Source organism: Periplaneta americana, chromosome 7, assembly GCF_040183065.1.
Source record: "Periplaneta americana isolate PAMFEO1 chromosome 7, P.americana_PAMFEO1_priV1, whole genome shotgun sequence".
Taxonomy (NCBI): domain Eukaryota; kingdom Metazoa; phylum Arthropoda; class Insecta; order Blattodea; family Blattidae; genus Periplaneta; species Periplaneta americana.
The window spans coordinates 5,831,873-5,849,138 of record NC_091123.1 but is presented as its reverse complement, the minus strand read 5'-3'; the positions used below and the strand labels follow the sequence as shown (position 1 = coordinate 5,849,138).

At 37.1% G+C, this 17,266-nt stretch overlaps 1 protein-coding gene across 12 annotated transcripts in view; it reads left to right on the top strand.

The window, feature by feature from the left end:
- Positions 1–17,266, top strand: part of rdgB (retinal degeneration B) — a 426,224-nt gene that overhangs the window by 12,656 nt on the left and 396,302 nt on the right. The window contains exon 1 of one of the 12 annotated variants that reach the window (XM_069830169.1): positions 7,797–8,053. The exons of the other annotated variants lie outside the window; for them this stretch is intronic. The gene's annotated coding sequence lies outside the window, so the exon portion shown is untranslated. Of the gene's footprint in view, positions 1–7,796; positions 8,054–17,266 lie in introns of those variants that run through there. 12 annotated transcript variants of the gene reach the window in all.

Here is a 17,266-nt window from a genome sequence, read left to right as displayed (position 1 = left end):
TGGCAGTTTTCTTCGAGTACTTCGATTTCTTTTGCCTTTGCCCCATTATGGCGAAGACTAGACTTTTGAAGATATGGCATCGCGTATATTGTTTTATCCACTTTATGTAATGTGGACTTTACATCACTCATAAAAATGTTGTAAACACATTCATTACGCAACTATTTAGGTAATGATATTTCTATTACGCAACTAGTTAGGTAATGATACTGCTTTTACCTAATTGGTTGCGTAATGTGAACCACACATTAAATAAAATAAAAATGGAATTGATTTTATTTATTATGAATATTAACAACAATATGTTCATAATTTGTTATGAACATGGAATTGCAGAATTTGCAGCCTGTGTAACTCCGGATCGGCAGGCAAGCGCATAAGCCGACTGACAAGCAAACGTTCTGATGGGGGCAAATAAAAAAAGTTAATTTTTTTCTTCCACCATGTTAATAGTGTCAAAAGAAGTGCTTATACAAATTTTGGCCACTCGACCGCAATTACGAAGGCCGTGAAAAATAAGTTCGCCAGGGGCTATTAACAGAAAAAAAAAACACAATTTCATTGGACAAATTTATTGGAACGGACACAACAATTGTTGAGCTATTTTTCAAATATTTTCCATCGGAATTGAGACATTTCTCGTATCATGGAATCGACAGAGAGAGGTGCAGACGCAGTCAAACGCTGGTTCCGATCTGAGGCGGCTGACTTCTACGACACAAAAATTGATCCCGTGGTATGACAAATGTCTCAGTTCCAGTGGGGGATATGTTGACAAATAGCGCAACAATTGCTTTATCTGTTTCAATAAATATTTCTATGCAATTGTGCTTTTTTATATAAACGGCCCGAGGGAAAATCACTTTCTGGACGGCCTCGTAATTGCGGTCAAGTGGCCAAAATTTTGTATAAGCACTTCGTTTGACATTATTAATACGGTGGAAGAAAAAAATTTAACCTTTTTTATCTGCCCCCATCAGAACGTTTGCTTGTGAGCTACACCGGTGGCACTGATATGTCATTATAAGGAATATTAACGACAGTTTATAATGTTTAAAAAATGGACTGAAAGTAATCGAACTCTTAGGAAAGTTTCAGTTAACAGTAATTTATTATTATACTGTTTTTTTTTAATGTGTTAAATACAAATAGACCTTGTCGAACACCAATATATTGTTCTGAGTAACAGCAGAGGAACTTCCTAGGAAACTGAGAAGAGCGCAAGAAATCAAAGAGACGAAAAATGGAGGCATTATTAGACAAGTCCATGTGACTGCAAAAGAAATGCCTTTACGAAATTATATCGTTTTCCGAGGACTTAAGCAAACAAGGCGAGATGGAAAGCTATTTTTTCTGAAATTTGTTTTTTAAGCACATAATATATTCACGTTATTATTTAATGTGAATTGATTTTAAATTGTTCATATACTTTTATTTTACAACATTAATAAGAATACTACACGAAAATAGTGAAACTGCAGTTTATATGGTATTCCACAGCCTTCCTTATTATGCATGGATGCTGTCATTGTTACAATCGATATACAGGGTGTTTCAAAAATACGGGGCATAATTTCAGGTATGTATTCCCCACATGTAGACAATCAAAATAGTTCATTACAACATGTGTCCGGAAATGCTTCATTTCCGAGTTATGGCCTTCACAACATTGAAATTCACCGGAACGTTTTTCTTTCCGCAGGTCGTTGCCGTCAAAGGAGACATTACGAGGGCACTCTGACAGTTCATTCCGAGGCGAAGGTTACATTCAGTGTTGTGTAGGCGTTAGACTGTGCGACATGTATGCTGGCAGAGATACACTTCATGTACGGTAAGGCGGACGGCAATGCTGCGCTGGCTCGTCGTTTGTACCAGGAGAGGTACCCACAGCGACAATGACCAGATCGAAAGACATTTGTACGTCTCCATTACCGTCTGTGCGAGTATGGAAAATTTAACTCTCCTGGTTTGAGAAGGGGACGACCAAGATCTACAACTCCAGAAGTACAGGAGGAGATTCTGGAGGCTGTGAACATGACTCCTCTCAGCACACGAAGGGTAGCGTTGCAAGTCAATGTTCCTCATACGACTGTCTGGAGACTGTTGAAAGAGTATCAATTGTATCCTTATCATTTGCAACGTGTACAGGCCCTGTCACCAGCAGATTACCCTGCACGAACGAGTTAGGTTCTGTCAGTGGTTCTTGCAGCAGTGTGGTGTAAATCCGAACTTTCCTGCCTTAGTATTATTTACAGATGAAGCACAGTTCACACGAGATGGCATAACAAATTTCCACAATCAGCATATATGGGCGTATGAAAACCCACATGCAACTGTTATATCTCATCACCAGGTGCGGTTCTCCCTCAACATGTGGGCCGATATCATTGGTGATCGATTAGTTGGACCCCATGTACTTTTAAACAGACTTACGGGGCAGGCGTACACAAACTTCCTGGAAAACACCATACCTCATGTTTTAGAAGACACTCCACTGATCAATCGTCAAAACATTGACTTCTTGCATGAGGGCGCTCCTGCACACGTCAGTCGTACGGCTCGCCGGTACTTGGATCGAAGGTTTCCTGATCGATGGATAGGTAGAGGTGGCCCAATTGCTTGGCCTCCACGCTCACCTGATCTGAACCCTCTCGATTTCTACTTGTGGGGCCATTTAAAATCATTGGTTTATTCGTCTCCGGTGCCTGATTTGGAATCCCTTCGGAATCGAATTGTGGCATGTTCTGAGGACATACGCAATACTCCTGGAGTTTGGGATCGTGTTCGCAGGTCAATGAGACATCGATGTGAGGTCTGTATTCAAGCAGGAGGTGGACATTTTGAACATCTTCTGTAATGACAACGACCTGCGGAAAGAAAAACATTCCGGTGAATTTCAATGTTGTGAAGGCCATAACTCGGAAATGAAGCATTTTCGGACACATGTTGTAATGAACTATTTTGATTGTCTACATGTGGGAAATACATACCTGAAATTATGCCCCCTATTTTTTAAACACCCTGTATACGGCCAGTTACGTTTCATATTGTATTAACAAAAAATGTATCAGTTTTATTATAAATATAAATACATAATTTTATTATAGATGCAGATATAGAACTGAAAATTGAATATAATTGAAACATTTAACTATACATTTCTCCTTTGTATGGAATAAAAACTCTTCAGAAAATTCAGGCCAGTATATAGTTTATTGAAGACGTACACGAACAAGCTGAAAGATGTAATGGTAACAGAGCAATAATAGAGTTTATATGCAATGCCTTCTGCGTATCTCTATTTCTATTGTTTTCTAAGCGAAGTCCTCGTAACACGATAATATTTCAAATCGATAGCGACTTCGACTCGGCATTTCTTTTACAACCCAGTGTACGAGTAGACATAAACTAACTTAAGCTGGTCAGATTAGTTTGCGATCGAAATAACGTTAAAATTAAGTTTCAGAGAACATTTTGTCTGTATTGTGTTTGTGTATCTTCATTTTGTTTGAGGAAGACAAACTATCTTCCAATTAATAAAGGTAAAAGGTAAAGGTATCCCCGTAACATGCCATGAAGGCACTTGGGGGGCATGGAGGTAGAGCCCCATGCTTTCCATGACCTCGGCACTAGAATGAGGTGGTGTGGTCGGCACCACGCTCTGACCGCCTTTTACCCCCGGGAAAGACCCGGTACTCAATTTTATAGGAGGCTGAGTGAACCTCGAGGCCGTTCTGAAAGTTTGGTAACGAGAAAAAATCCTGTCACCACCTGGGATCGAACCCCAGACCTTCCAGTCCGTAGCCAGCTGCTCTACCAACTGAGCTACCCGGCCGCCCATCTTCCAATTAATAGTTTTTTTTTTTCTCGTGGGAACAGCTTAATAATAATCCATAGGAGTTGGGCAATAATTATTATTCAACCTCTTGTTAAACAAATTGAAACATCGGCCCCAAGACTTTGTAATACTCCATTTTAACATTATTCACTAAATAAAAAAAAAAATACTGGGGTGAGGCTCGAACCCGCTCTCCTCCGCATGACACCCGGATGTTTGACCCACATGAGCTACTGTGACGAGACAGAAAGCTTCACTTCTGCGCGGCATGTCAAGGTCCACACTTCGAATTTACTGTAGGATTTATACAGAGCAAAGGGTTATTCCTTGAAGTATTTTAAACAAAAAAGTTTCATACAATGTTGCTCCTTTTGCTTCCTTTTCGAGAAAAAAATGATTTTATGTAGGCTAAAACATTTGATAGCGCGTTTTGGGAAAGCTATTGAGTCAATTCCCAATATGCTCAGTCAATTTAAGAGAGCAGTGTATTATGATAATAAATGATTAAAAGCATCTTAGTTTTGTCTTTTAAATGTGGAGAAATTTGATCTGAACAAATGTAACTTTTCGTTCGGAGAAGGGATTTTAAAATGTTACGTTTTTTTTTCGGGGGTCATATTTCTGCACATTTGAAGGACGAAACTAAAATTCTTTCAATAATTTATTATCATAATACACTGCTCTCTTAAATTCACTGAGCATATTGGGAATTAATTCAATAGTGTTCCCAAAACACGCTATGAAATGTTTAACATAAAACAGTTTTTATCTCGAAAAGGAAGAAAAACGAGCAAAATGATATTAAACGTTTTTGTTTAAAATATCTCAAAGAACAACCCCCTAAAATTAACGATATATTTTCTTCGTATCTCTTCAATGCGTTTGAGAACGGGTTACGACACTCAAAATATGAGTTTCAATAACTCCGTTAGCTATAGCTTGTGTATCTGTGCTTTAGGTCTGTAAGCATGCGCAGTGTCTTGTATCTGAGACTTGGAATATTCAAGCGGCCCATTACTTTTTTCTGGTAGTTTACATTGCCTTCTTGTAGTGCCGAGATTAAAGAGTTGTAGAAACTACCTTCCTGTCTCCCATGCTCATCAGTGACATATAACCGAACATCTTTATCTCTTAATAGACTGAAGATGTGTAGATGTAGGTAGCAGGTACAGTTTTGTTCACCCCTGCCTTAGATCAATATCCACAAATTTGGTCCTCTTTGCAAATCAGTTCATGGTTGGTAACGCAGGCTCCGTCTTTGTAATGGGCGAAGGAAGAATTCTCACTCATTTGTCTGTATTGTGCTGCTATGGAAACGAGGAGAAGAATCTGTGTAATTAATATGGCAGAATATACTTTCTACATTTCATAATCGTTTCGCAGAAATTCATCTTATCTTATCAGTTACTGCGTTTTCATGGAGTATTCAGATCGTTATTTGTTTGATCTGTCATCTGTTTTATCAAGAGCGAGCGCAATATTGTATGTTGGAAAGTCGTGTTGCAACACATAATAGCTATTTTGTGTTTTTCTAAAAGTCATTATTACTATTCTACGAGAATATAAAGTTTTCATGCGCCAACGTTATTTATAGCCAAGGCCAACAGGATGACCAACACGCTAACATGTCGATGTCATGTTAGCCAACAAAACTACTTTCGAAATTTCAGCTTCCGTATTCCAATCGTTTTCAATACGTAGGCTATCGAAAATTGCATGAAAATTGGGAATGTGGAAATCGTATTCAATACGGTATGCTGGTTGGAACCTCATAAGTGACATCAATAAAGCATCACTCATGAGGAAACTGAGCCAGGGGATAATGGCGTAGGGTGGCCAGGTTCTTTCCCCCTTCAATACAGAGCGTATTCAAATTGATTTGAAACGGTACGATGTGAAACAATTTAAATTACAGGGATTCTACTTGGGAAATCAGTTAATTGTAGAAAACACTATCTCCTCTGTAGGGCAAGGTTGTCTAATTTCGTGAATATTTAATAAAGTCTATATTTATGCCAAAATTGTACTAAAAATTTTCAAATAACACCTAAATGACGTTATTTGGACCTTTAGCTACAGTTTTTACAACATTCAGTGTCAACAGTTTCACAAGTTATCATCTGTTATACAATGGCTCCTAAATCTGTGACAGGGATCCAAATTCCGTGATAGTGGTTTCCTAATTCCGTGATACTAAAATAATCTTCATTAACTGCTCAGAAAACAAACATAATTTGGAAAAAACACTTTAAAGTCGTGATATATTGTTTTAAAATGGGCCTAAGTGACAAATTTCATAGAAAATACTTGCGTAACTACAGGAATACGTATTACATATTCTCAATTTTCTCTTCATATATCAAGCTCTCTATGTAACCCCAAAAGAAAAAAAAAATCAAGGGATGTTAAAACTGGAGACCTGGCCGGCCATTCTACTGGTTCACGTCGACCAATCCAATGTCCAGGGAACTGTTCGTCCAGTCTGCTGCAACATTTCTGTGGCTTAACCTACCAGAATGAAGAATGATATCAATTCTTTCCCCTTTCGATAATGCCATCACGAAAATCAAGAAATTTATTACAGGAAAGATTCAGATAATCACAGCAATGCATTGGAACTGTCACAGGTCAACCAAACAGTATAGCAGGAAAAGTTAATTACCAGAATTGCATAAAAATACCTTCTCCAAAGCCTCCTTAGTACTGTACCATGTTACAATAGTAATATACGTCACAAGAGCGGTATGTTGACGTTTTCATGTTCGAGGAAAAGATTGAAAAAGCGAAACGTAGTTGAGCTTTTTTAATTTCCGAGAACATGAAAACAAACATACCGCTCGTGTATCGTACATTATTTTGTGCGAAGATCGTTTATTACATACTTGAAAGACGAATTTCTAATTAGTTGCAATGAAATCTCCATGTTGGTTTCTGTTTAATGACAGCAACTTCGGAAAACCAAAATATCTTTCTTCAACATTGTTGCTATAAAATGTTTTCTGTGTTTACTATACTCCAGCAGGCCGTGATATACGTCTGTCTTCCCCCCCCCCCAGTCTATAAATGCGAACTTAAAACAAACGGTAAGGTTATGTAATGATTTATTTTTCATTTTAATATTTTAACAATATTATTTATATAACATATTGCAGTAATAACATCGGCATCTGGAATCTTGTTGATTTTTTTACGGCTTCCTTAATGTTACTTGTATCAGGAATGCAATAAGTTTCGTGGAGTAGTAGACTTTACTTAATTTTTGCAAATATTTAAAAACAATAATTAACATTGCAATTTAGGTAAAATTGCAGTGGTAAGTTTCCAATTTATAATTATTACTATGTTAAACGTCTCTAAAAATAATATGTTAAAAGCTTAAAGCAGTAAAATGAATGTCGCGCTTAAGCGGTAAGAAGAGGGAAATTGTTATATGTGTTACGTTGAGAATACTAAATGTAGTATTTCACACTTACCGCGTATTGGTTCTGTGCGGAAAACAAGCAAATACGCACGATCTCGCACAAAATATCTGTAGATGCAGTAAATAATGTTTGTGTCATTATGACTTGCAAACGATTAGAGATATCTCAAAACGGATTGCACCATTGTTTTTCTCAGAAAATTTCACATCATCTTGAGTACCTACATGACTCCCTTTCGATTTAAAATTTCAAAGTTGCATTCAAAATGGCGGCTTTTGAGATAGCTGAGGGCTAGAATGGAATGTGTCACTGGTAGAGCATTTGGTCTTAAAAATACTGGTAACACCTATAGTAATCGAAAATCAGTTATTTATATGGTTCCAGACTTGATTCACTCTGTAGATATCAACGAGGACAGGAACAAAGACTTCGTAGCCCCTCAAGTGTGATAAGATCTGATAGCCCTGGTGATAAATCATGTAAACGTCTCAGTGTTTTTCGAGAAGTGTGGCTGAAATCTTTTGTGTACAAGGTTAAATTAGTTCGGGTTAGTTCAGGTTGTGTTAAGTTACGTTAGTTAAAAAAATTAAATTATGATTTATTTAACGACGTTCGCAACTGCAGAGGTTATATCAGCGTCGCCGGTGTGCCGGAATTATGTCCCGCATGTCTACTGACATGAGCCTGTCGCATTTAAACACGCCTAAACGCCATCGACCTGGGTCGGGATCGAATCCGCAACCTCGAGCACAGACGGTCAGCGCTATACCGACTACGCTACCCAGGCCGACAGGTTAGTAGTTTCCAACGAGTTAACATTTCTTTTACAAGGAATTTATTTTGTTTTTCAACTTGTTTTGTGATGGTTTTGGTAATTTTTTTGTTATTTTTTTACATATGAATCGAGGCGGTTCTATTGATAGGTGGAAATAATTAGTGCAATAAAATTGTCAATAACGATTGTGTCCCTAATGTTTACTTAAGAAAGTTGGCAAGCCTACCTGTATCACTTACTTACTTACTAGCTTTTAAGGAACCCGGAAGTTCATTGCCGCCCTCACATAAGCCCACCATTGGTCCCTATCCTGAGCAAGATTAATCCAGTCTCTACCATCATATCCCACCTCCCTCAAATCCATTTTAATATTATCTTCCCATCTACGTCTCGGCCTCCCCAAAGGTCTTTTTCCCTCCGACCTCCCAACTAACACTGTATCACTACCTGTATCACTAATAAAAATAATTTATGGTAACTGAATGTATAATGTTCAGTGACCGGAACTTTGGCACAATGTCTTTTTAAAAGTGTTAAATCTATCTTAATCTATACTAATAATAAATCTGTAGCCGAAATTTTTCTGGTAATTTTCGATTTTCCAAAAATAATTGGTCTTAACATATATAATTAACCACCCTGAAACCGAAAATCGCTTTTTTGAAATTTTTGTTTGTATGTATGTATGTCTGTCTGTCTGTCTGTCTGTCTGGTTATTTGTTACCTTTTCACGCGATAATGGCTGAACCGATTTATATGAAAACTGGAATATAAATTACGTTCGCTGTAACTTAGATTTTAGGCTATATGACATTCAAAGTACATTATTTAAAAGGGGAGTTATAAGGGAGCCTGAATTAAATAAATCGAAATATCTCGCTTATTATTGATTTTTGTGAAATATGTTACATAACAAACATTTATTTAAAAATGGTTTCCGATAAGTTTTATTCTTTGAAAAAGTTTGATAGGACTTATATTTAATGAGATAAATGAGTTTTAAAATTAAAATACAATGCCATCTAAGGCGGTGTAATGAAATGAAAACAAATGACTACGTCTATAAGGGGCCTTGGACAACAACAATCGAAATCTATGAAACATGGCCTACAGAGAATGTTTCTGTGTTTGTATTAAGTAATATCGAAAGCTAAATTAACCGATTTGTATAATTAATTATTATTTCACCATTGGAAAGTGTAGTTTCTCTAGATGGACATAATGCTATAATGTTATTACAGTAACTTCTGAGTGCTCTCTGGACCAAAATGATCGCATTTTAATTATTTAAATACAATTTAAATTAAGTAACATATTAAACGATTTATCCTTCTATCAAACACGAATGTTCCCTGGATCAAATGTCTTATTTTAATTATGTAATTACTTTATATTTATTTCTAACAGGTGCAGCGGAGCGCACGGGTACGGCTAGTTTTGAAAGTAAATCTGTACGAATTATACCTTTGTGATTGAAACGTCACAGTTTTATGTTGCCTTTTTCTGCCCTTTTTAATATAAGTGCCTAATTTACAAAATATATGCTTTTTTGCCTTTATTTGATTATTTATCTATTATTTATTAATTTATTATTAAAAATTGCCAACAGGTAGATTTTAATTTATTTCTATAACCGCTACAATGAAAGTGACTTCACCGAATGTATATTATTGTCTTTCAGTCAGTTCATATTCTCTTTGCAACAATGAGTGCTGCCGTGCAGAAATGTATAACAGTAAGCGTTTTAATTATCGCTTGTGTTTATTTGACAAGGCAACAATGAGTGCGGGCCTAACGTTATTTTTAACGGTTATTTTTCTTTTAGTTTTCATTGAGACGTTAACATATCAGTTCAACCAAACACAAAAATGCACTTTCCAAGGCTACTGGGAAGAAGATTTCTTTGCTTCCAACAGTAATTGCAACATCGAGTCGAAAATCTCAATTTGCATTGGACTTATGTAAAGCTTTTCCTGCTGCCGAAATCCCTTTGTGGAAAGTGCAAGATTGTGGGTCTAGTGCAAGGTTTTTGTAATTGTCTTTTATTGCCTTATTTTAGCTATTTATGATGCCTTTTTGCCTGCCTATTTTAGCTATTTATGATGTCTTTTTGCCTGCCTATTTTAATGATTCATAATGCCTAAACTTCCGGTCTCTGATAATGTTATAAAAGTTCAAATCGTTCTCATAACCTAAAAATGTTTGCTGCGTTCGTAACAACAAACCACCTAGTCTCAAACAACAATGCGACTCCAGTACAAACGTTGCAACACAAAAATATAATGTTTCATGAATGATTCACATTAATTATTTTCAACAGTAATCTCACTAGAGGTTTTGATTTATCTAGAGAAAATCAAAACTCGAGTGGGATTTAATTGACTATTACACGATTAGAAGAAAGTATATAAAGATTAGAAGTAAGGAAGTACTCCAATACAATAAAATATTAATTGACTTACGAAAATACAACTGTCTTCAAATGTATTATTGTACCATCTCAACATTACAAATATTACGCTAGATGCATGCTAGATGGCAGTAGTGAGCAATGCCTTCTCGTCGAGAAGTTCTCGATCTATTATACACGATGGCAATGTTACTAGTCAAGAAGACTTTGTTGATTCAGTTTTATTTTTATTAAAATGCAACATTCCACCTCAATTATCCGAATCCCAGTAATCAACGTGACTTGACAGATGATTTTCAATAAATCTTAATATTAAACAATCTCTGATACGTGACTATCCATAATATCATAGCAGAAGCTATAACATAACCTAACTAATATACACAAGTGTTAGAAAAGTTTTAATTAACGACAATGACATAAAAAATAAACATGAATAATTTTAAAAGGAATAGTTATTGAATGTACAATTTTCAAATTTGAATGTGGTTGGTGGTTCAATTGATGTTATATTGGACGTGTGCGTAATAGAAGTGGAACTCGTTGATTTAGGCGTACATGGTGTATTCAACTTATTCAGAATTTCCGAATGAATAATTTTAAAAGGAATAATTATTGACTGTACAATTTTCAAATTTGAATGTGGTTGGTGGTTCAATTGATGTTATATTGGACGTGTGCATAATAGAAGTGGAACTCGTTGATTTAGGCCTACATGGTGTATTCAACTTATTCAGGATTTCCGAATGGTGCTCTTCATTCATTTGTAAATCGGATTTCAGAAGATGCATAGGTATGATCAGTGATTTTTATTAATTCTTGTTCTTGAATGCCAATGCGAGTCATATTTGAAAGTGCTGTGCATCGACTGGAGTGGTTTGTAATTTTCTGTTTTTTTTTTTTTTTTTTTTTTTTTTTGACGTCCAGACCAGCGCAGTTTGAAATGTTGGCAAACAAAGAAACAAATGCTAGGGTAGTGATAAAAATAAACAAATGCTAGGGACGCAATAAAATTAAACAAATGCGAGGGACGCGATAAAATTGTGCGATAAGCAGCCATGATTGGTTGAAAGACGTCCTTTCGTACCGTTTTATTGGTCAAAAGTAGTGTGACGTAGTAAAAGTTTAATAGTCATTTTAAAATACTGTGAAACCGCTTAATGCTTGCTTTTAAATCACAATCACATTATCATAATACAAACTCCCATGCTTCTATGTTTACCAGAAGCACATCTCGTGTGACGTCATACAAGCTGAACTGTCAACGAAATAAGGCCGGAACTTCACGACGGCCGGGGTAAAACGCGATAATTAGAAAGAATGTGACATCGTTGTGACAGATTTTATCAATTAATTTAAATTAATTGTAGAGGCTCTTAATAAAATACAATTGTTCATTACACAAGGATGTACGCTGGAGAACTTGGGCACATTATCAATTGTTAATAAAGTTGTTTCCGTTAAATTTATTTGGTAGCAACAATACTTAATTGTGTGACATTACAAGCTGTGAGGCCCATGTCTGGGCTTGTACGAAAACTTGTCAGGGCATACAACTGTCACGAAAGCGTTTCGCCCGCCATGCATATCTGACCACATTTCCTATGTTAGCGATAACTGTACACGACTTCGGTCTCTTGGACGGCACAATGTCTCCTTATCACCCGGTGAGTCAAATACCATTACGCTCACAATCACTGCCTCTACATATCAAGAAACAAGCTGGGTATCGTTCATACTGGTATAACACTCGGCTTTTTGCCGTTTAGATTCAAGGTTCGCGTGCTCAAACACTACGTAGGGCGATTAAATTTTAAGAGACTGTAAAAATCCTTAGCACAACTCCACAAGACCAGTTCTTTACTACAAAAGGAGGAAAAATTGTATAATCACTCTATATCTAAAAATAGAAATTTTCCATTGCCACTATAAACAAATACCTTACTCCTGGCTGTTCAGTTCAAAATGTGTCATGGCTCGCTGTATGTCGTCATGTGGCTAGCCGATGAGCCTAGAGAATTCAATCTTCCTACACTTCCGCAAAAGTGTATAAACTAAGAGGCAGAGAAGTTGCCTAGCAAGTACGGCGTTCATTCTGAAGATTACTTACCGATACGTACGGTAACGCCAGTAGTGGCAAGAATGTGAACTGTTTGGAAACACGTACTGAAGTGAGTTTTTTTCTTACTGTCGGGATATGGGGAGAGGGTTAAGACGATTACTTACGTATTTGTTAACTTGGGCGGTCAACATGGACACGGAGCATTTTGATTTGTGTTGTGGAATGTTGCCGTACGCAATCGATGATAACAAATACCCTGCGTACGACTTGCCCGCGCAAAACACAGTTCGAAAGAGGTTATGGTAGCACACAGACTTTACAGACCGCCATCTGTTGCTACGACATTCAAGTTATACCGTACACGTTCTCAAGTTCAGATTGAACGCCTTGATTAATAGGCAACTTCTCTGACATAAAAGCTGAAACTCGCTTCAAATCGCTGACTCATAACAGTGACGTCATCACACACTTTGAAATGAACACCCAGTATAATAATACCGGACAGCTGTATACTAGTAGCATTGGCGTGAGTGCGAAATATCGCGGACCTGACATCTAGCGGACCGGGATGGAATTACGTCCACATATACAAATATTAACATAGCGGGATTCGGACTATTGTTTAAAACGTGAGTTACTAATGTGGAATTATATATGAAACACTTAAGAAATGTTGAATAGTATTTAATGTAAATATAATATATTATTTTAATGTATCGAAGTAATTATGATATTTCCATGCAGATATTCTGCGTCATCATACGATGAAAGAGTAATGGAACGGAGAAAAATTCTCTTCGGCGCCGGGATTTGAACCCGGGTTTTCAGCTCTACGTGCTGATGCTTTATTCACTAAGCCACACCGGATACCCACCCCCGGCGTCTGACAGAATCGTCTCAGATTAAGTTCCAACTCTTGGGTTCCCTCTAGTGGCCGCCCTCTGCACTACGTCATAGATGTCTATGAACCTAGGACCGAAGTCCACACATGTGCTGAGGTGCACTCGTTATCAGTGACTAGTTGGCCGGGATCCGACGAAATAAGCGCCGTCTTAAATCACGAAGTGATTTACGCATATCCGACTTCGGGGTGGGTAACCGGTGTGGCTTAGTGGATAAAGCATCAGCACGTAGAGCTGAAAACCCGGGTTCAAATCCCAGCGCCGGAGAGAATTTTTCTCCGTTCCATTACTCTTTCATCGTATGATGACGCAAAATATCTGCATGGAAATATCATATGTACTTCGGTACATTAAAATAATATATATGATATGCGTAAATCACTTCGTGATTTAAGACGGCGCTTATTTCGTCGGATCCCGGCCAACTAGTCACTCATAACGAGTGCACCTCAGCACATGTGTGGACTTCAGTCCTACGTTCATAGACATTTATGACGTAGTGCAGAGGGCGGCCACTAGAGGGAACCCAAGAGTTGGAACTTAATATGAGACGATTCTGTCCGGTGCCGGGGTGGGTATCCGGTGTGGCTTAGTAGATAAAGCATCAGCACGTAGAGCTGAACACCCGGGTTCAAATCCCGGTGCCGGAGAGAATTTTTCTCCGTTCCATTTCTCTTTCATCGTATCATTTAATGTAAAATTATTACCTTATATCAGAGCTGCATATTATGAGAATATTGCATACTTCATATTATTTTCCGTAATTATTAATTGTTAATATTTTTTCTTTGCTTTACTGAGACAAAATCAGTTCTGACATTAGGAATGTATTTACAATAATGCTTTATATACCCATTGCTCACAACTGCAAAAATAAAAATGGTAGTATTCTGATGCTTGTAATAATTATTAGTAAAGGCATGTAGACAACAATAAAACTTAATTTGCTAAAACCTTAAAATTTCCAATATATTTTAACTTCTATTCATTTATTAGGCCTAAATAAAAAAAGCTAATTTTTATTGTTCTATCAACACCGAGACAAAGGCATTAGGCCTAATAACGAATTTTGTTGACTCATGTTTTATGAACTGTCGGAAATCGAAAGTACGATTTGGAGCAATTTCTAATGCTGAAATTGTCACAATTATAAACAGCACACATATACCCTGACATTTTAACACAGCACTAATTAATAAAACTATTAACTAGCCCAGCAACAATATACATTGCAGTTGATTACAGCTTGTTTCGCGAGTATCGCCACACCGGCAGGTAGGTAGCAGCACCAGCGTCGTTCGCACGCAAAACTGCTAGCTGTCCGGTATTATTATAGTAAGGTATTTGCTGTAAATATTTCATTTTTATATTTGAAAAAATATTCATTTAATCATAAAATCCATCCAGTAATTTGTTAACCCTTAAATTGGCAAAAACTTCATTTCTCACACTAGTTTATTAAACCTTGTCGGACCGTAAAGAAAACAACTATCGCAATGTCCATATTTTATATTTTGTTCAATATGATAGTATTGTGAAATTTTAATTTTCTTACCAATTTCTTTCTATTCTATTAAAATTGTAGCTTATAGCCTATTAACCTGTTGTATCCTATAGGATACATTGTCAATTTCAGGGTTAACCATAGTGTATAGAACATAGAGTAAAAATTTCATGTTCCTGGTATCAAAATTGTAAGAATCTTGACACTTCGAACCTGAAGAAATGTGCTGAAAAAAAAAGTGTGAAGAAAAGTGAGTGTAAAATTTCAATGAAATTGAAATTCAAGAGTGCAACCATTTGTATATTTCATAAATTTACTGCTTTCGAGTGCCGCATACTAAAAAAACTTGCATTGAAACTTGCTCAACATGCAAATAAGATATTGTTCATTCATTTTTTCAAGAAAACGAAAATGAGATTTTTGACTGACGATGACCAAAATTTCACCCGTCACCCCTTAAGCTTTAAAGCCAACAACATCTGCACGCAGTCCACATCTTTTTTGTTCCTAATTTTGAGGTTGTGTTATAAATTAGTTCGCTTCTTCGTCACGTTTCAACCACTAACAACGCCTGAAAACACTGCACACCCCACTACATCTACGACAGAGAAGTTGCCGAACAATCTCGGGTACGATATGGAATTTATTTACAAATCACGAAACACAAGGTCATTCATAGCAAAGAAGGCAGAAACGAACTTTATTTTGTACGGTATGAACCATTATTACTTACAAATGGCTTTTAAAGAACCCGCAGGTTCATTGCCGCCCTCACATAAGCCCGCCATCGGTCCCTATCTTGTGCAAGGTTAATCCAGTCTCTACCGTCATATTCCCACCTCCCTCAAATCCATTTTAATATTATCTTCCCATCTACGTCTCGGCCTCCCCAAAGATCTTTTCCCTCCTGTCTCCCAACAAACACTCTGTATGCATTTCTGAATTCGCCCATACGTGCTACATGTCCTGCCCATCTCAAACGTCTGGATTTAATGCTCCTAATTATATCAGGCGAAGAATACAATGCGTGCAGTTCTGCGTTGTGTAACTTTCTCCATTCTCTTGTAACTTCATCCCTCTTAGCCACAGATATTTTTATAAGAACCTTATTCTCAAATACTCTTAATCTCTGTTCCTCTCTCAAAGTGAGAGTCCAAGTTTCACAACCATACAGAACAACCGGTAATATAACTGTTTTATAAATACTAACTTTCAGATTTTTTGACAGCACACTAGATGACAAAAGCTTCTCAACCGAATAATAACAGGCATTTCCCATATTTATTCTGCGTTTAATTTCCTCCCGAGTCTCATTTATATTTGTTACTGTTGCTCCAAGATATTTGAATTTTTCCACCTCTTCGAAGGATAAAGCTCCAATTTTTATGTTTCCATTTCGTACAATATTCTGGTCACGAGACATAATCATATACTTTGTCTTTCCGGGATTTACTTCCAAACCTACCGCTTTACATGCTTCAAGTAAAATTTCCGTGTTTTCCCTAATCGATGAACCATTTTTATCGACAGTATATTGCCATTTCCCTGAAAGCTTATAAATTCCATTTTCCCAAAACCTAGCGGTTTTCTGGTTAATGAACTGTTCCATGTTGAGTCTGCAGTCCTCCAAGAAGTGATGCGTTCTCCATTAAGGAAATTCTACAGGGATCTGAATGGATAAAAGTCGGAAGGGGCAATGTCTGGAGAGTAGGGCGAGTGGGGTAACACATCCTAGTCGAAATTCCGCACATTTTGACGGGTTGCAGTAGAAGTACATGATGTGGCGTTGTCATGCTGAAAGACGTCTCCACCATTGTTTGTCAGTTCCTGTCTTTTCTCTTCAATGGCTACCTTCAGACGACCAAACTGATAATATCACCGGTAGGAAGAAATTCTTAATACAATATACCTTTCTAGTACAACCAAATGCATACATAACCTTCATTGGATGAAGCCCTGGTTTAGGAACTGACAGTGGCGGTTCCCCTTTCTTCCGCCGTGATATTCTCTTGGAGGAACTGAAGTGCAGAGTTCTTTTTCTCCATGTGGATTAGCGTGAGTTTGAGGGGTATGTTCTTCATTATTCTTCTCAGTGTACTGATTACCACGAAATTTACGTTTCTTACAATAGCTATTACTTCTGCCCATTTTAAGGGTATATGTACGTGAACGACCACAAAATTATTTTGTGCGAGATCGTGCGTATTTGTTTGTTTTCCGCACAGAACCAATACGCGGTAAGTGTGAGATACCACATTCAGTATTCCCAACGTAACACACATAACAATTTCCCTCTTCTTACCGCTTAAGCGCGACATTCATTTTACTGCTTTAGGCTTTTAACATATTATTT